Raw genomic sequence first — 5,355 nt, 5'->3', positions numbered from 1 at the left:
CAAGTTGTAAGTTATATAATCCAAGGTCTCATTGATATTTTGATATTTCTTTTTGTAATTAGTCTAAATTTTATTATCTTTCTACTACAGAGCTATAAAAAGATTGATTGAAATGCTAGAGAAAAAGCCTCCCATGCCTTCTGATTTACTTGCAACAATGCAATATAAACAATATGTCGTAAGGTCTTGATTTGAATTGTTGGAACATAATAAGAAAAATAATTTTATAAACTACCATAAATGAGTTTCATAGTTTTACTTTATATTGTTGATTATAGTGTCTTCATTAGGATGATAGTCACTCTTGTGACTGGAGAGTAATTGAAAATGCAAGAAGATTGGTTAGGTTTATTTATCTCAATGAAGTTAAACTTATAATGGTAATGTGAAAGATACTAAACTTTAAGATTGAGGTTTGTTGCAAAATAGTCCATTGATGATAATAATATAGTCCATTGTAAAAAATAACAATGAACTAAAAATCTTCTCTTATAAATGTATGACAGTTTACAAGGGATTGCTATATAAGTAAGCATGTTTGGTATATAATAGCAAAGGTCATGAAGTACATAATGGGAAATTGTATGCAACCGACAAGAATGGACAATAGTGGGGGCTTGGACATTGAAGGAGAGGAGGTGCATGTAGCTGTTGCAGGTGAAGCTATCCCTTCAACACCCAAGGCAACCAAAGCATTAAAGAAAGGCAAAAGGACTCCTAAAAAGAATGTCCCTTCTCCTAAGCAAAGTTCTCCAAAAAAGAAGTGGCTTTGCCTCATGGCTTATAAGCCCATGTGTGTATAAGTCATGGAGATGACTGATAAAAATTTGCCACAAAATTTGTACATGTATATTATATTGATAGTAAGGAGATCTTTTCTTCAATATCCTTGCATTATATATTATTCTCTCTCCTTGTTGATATCTGCAAAAAATATATTGCAAATGTTTAATAATCAGGAACCGGAATCAGATATACACCTGAGTGGATATAATATTATATAAAAACTTACTCGTTTGTTATTAAGTTGGAACACAAATGAGCATGGTAGTTCAATATCTTCATAATCCATCCTTATATAATGTAGCGTACATGATGATCTAACCTTTAGGATTGTAATAATGTCCTCATTGAACCAAACATCAAGATTCACTATAGGACCTTTGCTAAAATTATCAAGATTTTGGTCTAAAGCAACCAGACTACCACCAACATAATGCCATCTATTATAATAAAAGCAAATGATGAAATTTTGAGTAGCAATCATATATTTACAAGCTATAGAGTCTTTATCTATCTTACATATAATTTTTACTTCTGTCCTAGTGTCCCATCCCTCATCAACAAATTGTATAACATGATCATATGAAAGCACTCAAAGCTTGAAAAAACGGGCAAAGGAAGGGGGGATATTGATCCCCATTGGTTGCACTGTATGGGGACAATATAAGAATGATCATAAAAGAATATTCCATTCTTTGCAAGCTCTGTCTTCTCTCTACATTTATACATTTCTTCTCCAATCGAACCATGCATCACATCAATAACATCAACAATAGACTCAACCAGTTGCCATTCCTCAAGATCAGAGAGATAGACATCTACAAGACAAACAAACAAATATTATAATGGAAAACCTTAAACCAAGTTCAAGAAAAGAAAGACTTTAAGAATCAAATTCTTAAATTTTCGTCTATACATTGGAAGATTTGAAGTTCCAGGTTCCAAATATAGCTCTCCATGCATAAACACATATTGCACCAATACCTCTTTTATGCTATTCTTATTTACTCCAAACTTGAAATCTCGGATTCTACCCTTCCAAGTAGAAATGAACGATCTCTCATATCTTCGCATTTTTCCACGTTTTGCCTATTGCATGGTGATTCAACTACTTTCGGTAATGATTGTAGGAATCCATCTTCCATCTTTTTGGAATGAGTTAAACATTGATATGGATGTGATTTGGGAGCTTGGATGCCTTGTTGAAGGTCGAATGTTTGTATCCATAGCATAGAGAGAGAGAGAGAGAGAGAGAGAGAGAGAGAGAGAGAGAGAGAGAGAGAGAGAGAGAGAGAGAGAGAGAGAGAGAGAGAGAGAGAGAGAGAGAGCTTGGACACCTTATTGAATGTCGAATGTCTATATCCATAACATAGAGAGAGAGAGAGAGAGAGAGAGAGAGAGAGAGGGGGGGAGGGGGGGGGAAGACTAGGCTACCACAAAGGAGGGCAAAACACGAGAGGGACAAAAGAAAGGAGGGAAAAAAAAATGCCAAGCTTTTTACTAATTTCAATTTATAGTAAACTTGTCATTACCATTAATCCAAACATATCATTAAATAAAAGTGGCCGGGATTGTATATCATTAATGCAAAGAATATCATAATCACGAATATAAGAGGCTAAAAATAGATATTGATAATACAAAAATCTATATATATATATATATATATATATATATATATATATATATATATATGTGTGTGTGTAAAATAATTTTTTGCCTTTTCTAAAATAGAAGTTTCATTGCAAAGGCTTTGCTCCTATTGGTGTAGAGCACTCTCTTTCTATCTCTTAAAAGGCATTTTCGAGACCTCAAAACTCCCCTAATGCTCTCTTTCTTGGCCAAACTCTATATTCGGGTAGGAGCCATGCTCTCAACAATGACAAACATTCCTTAATCAACCAGGATTCAATTCGCTAAATGCTCTGTCCCTTGTCCATGCACAACTCACTTTAGTTGCTACCTCAATTGTTCTGATGTCTCACATGTTACAAAGAGGAACCTAAAATGGCAAGGCAAGATTAAGGTGGCAAGCTCTCATTCATGGTGGAAGAGCAAGAAAAGTACGGCTTGATGATAGAAACGAGAGGTTTCAGTTAGTTCACATCACATTCATGCTTACCTTAAACCTAGAAGACACCATCATGGAGGAGTCAGCCGTAAAACAACTCTTGGACCAGTGTAGTCTATAGAAGTATGTAGAGAAGGTCGGGCAGTAGGCTATCGATTACAACAAGTGCGTAGAATTTTCGAGGAGCTTTGATGCTAAAAGAAATTGTGGCATGGTGGCGGTAAGAAGAGGAGAAGAAGCTCACCAAGTAGAGGTGGAGTTGAGCCCTGCTATGGTGGAGAAGGCCCTGGGTTTAGCTAGCATCAGCATGACTAAGAAACGCCTAAGGAGGGATGTGTATAACATGCTAGGGGTGAGCCGTCAATCCAAGAATGAGAGGGAGACAAAGTCCACAAGGAATAACAGGACAACATGAAGAGAGTTACTGATAAAAAGGAGAATGACCAACCATCTCAACAACAAGAGAGCAAGAGGACAATCCGTGAGCAGCAAGGCTAAAAAATGATCAAGTCAAGCGGAAAGGAAAGATCACAATCTCAAAATCCCCATAATAAGAACTTGATCCACCTTCAAAGAAAATAGAGCTGCAAAGGGTGGAGGAGGAATCAAAGAGATTAGAAGAAGAGCGCAAGCAAACACCAGAAGAGGAGGAAGGACGACTAAGGAAAAAGGGAGAAGGAGATTACTCTAATGAAGATGGAATCAAAGATTTAGCCTATGAGTTGGCACATCACTGCAACATGGACTCCATGCCATGACACCTAATCCTAACACTGGCTTAGGAGTAGAGGAGTACAGTCAAAAAAGAAAAGGCCTCCATGCCAAGCCATGCATTCCTTGGTATATCTCTTAGGCCCTCTTGGAATGTAACTACTGTAGAGCATCATGATGATGTCTAGTGTGCCCCCTCCCAATGCATCTCCAAAAAAAAGAAAAAGAAAAAAAAAAAGAGAAAACAAACAAAGATCCACACAAAGAAAAAGGAAAGGAACAATGAGCTTTTCCATGTCTATCAGAGTGCCACAAACACTGCACCTAGGGGTCCTCAGGTTAGGCATGTTCAGTGGCCTTGGTCAACCTCCGTGCCTAACCCCCTAGTCCTTCCTATCCCCCCATTCACACTTAGGACACGTCAAGGACAAGACACACCTCGGGAGTTTGTGCTCATCTATGGTTAGATCTGTCTCCCTAAGTGACACCCACATCACCTTTCCTGTACACAAACTTGTTGAGATTTACAATCACACCCACTGTGGCCTCTTTGTATGAGGCAGTTCTGGGCTTAGGACATGCAAGCAGACTGAATCCCATATGCACAGAGAGGGAAACTGCTACCCATTCAACAACTATAAAGCATTGTACTTGACTACCACTTTTTCATATATGATGAATGCAATATCATGATGCTTTCCCATTTCAATTAGTGTCTTGGTCATTATCAGTCTTATACACAAGATTGTGTTTATGAGTCCAAGCTTCAATCTTGGAACCTAATTCACTTGTATAACGGGTCAAGTCTTGTCTATGTCATCATGAGCTTAATCTTCCTCTTCGATCCACCATAGCTACTGCCATGCTCTAGATCCTACATCTTTTAACATGGTATTAGAGCCCAGTTGGGCATGGCCTAGCTCAACCTAGCTCTTCTCTCTACTCTTCCAGCTTCTCCTAACCTCAAGTCAATTCATGGTTCCAATGTTCACTCTATCTTCAGTGAAGCTTCAATGGCTGCCATAGCCAGATAGGACCCTGCTCACTTTGAGGAGTTGGATCTCTCCATCAAAGCAATATTTTCACAAGCTCTCTTCTCAAAAAATGTTTGTCTACTCCCGATGCAGCTCGTTGTCACACCAAAGCAAGACATTGGCCTCCAGTTGCTCAGCATTGCACGAATTCGAAGACGCTTTCTGATCTATGCCTAATTCTAGTCATACTACTCGTTCTCCTCCTGTGCTCCATGAATCCGTTGCTGTTCATGGGGCAAATGATGCCTACCTTGTAAGCTTACTCCCCACCAAACCATTCATTCTATAGCTGTATATACAAGCTGCGCTAAGTCAAAAACCAGTCAGGTCAAAACCCTAATTGCAGAGACTCTATAGCTTTTGAGCTCAAGCTCATAAAAACTCATCATTTTCTTCATTCCCTCTCTCCAGCCACCCTAATTGCACTGAATCTGAAGGGTTTAGCAAAGATTTGCGATAGTTTAAATATATTTTTTTGAAGTCTTAAAGACCTCAAGCAGTAGCCACAAACATCAAAGCTCATGTTTGTTATCGTTTCTTTATTCCTCTCAGTCCAAGAAACTTATTATCACTGTGATCTATTATCACACTAAAAATCCAACAAGATTCACCACTCAAATCAGCAAGAAAGGAAAGTTGTGAAGATTTTTTGAAGATCATCAAGTCAAACTTAAGTAGCAAACATCAAATGTCAAACTAGTATCTTTTGATACTGCACTGCCATTGCTTGTGTCTTTTGACACATACAAAGATCAA

This window comes from Lygodium microphyllum, chromosome 5 (assembly GCF_053477565.2).
Source record: "Lygodium microphyllum isolate KBCC chromosome 5, Lygodium_microphyllum_v1.1.10, whole genome shotgun sequence".
NCBI lineage: Eukaryota > Viridiplantae > Streptophyta > Polypodiopsida > Schizaeales > Lygodiaceae > Lygodium > Lygodium microphyllum.
This window is presented reverse-complemented; position numbering follows the sequence as displayed.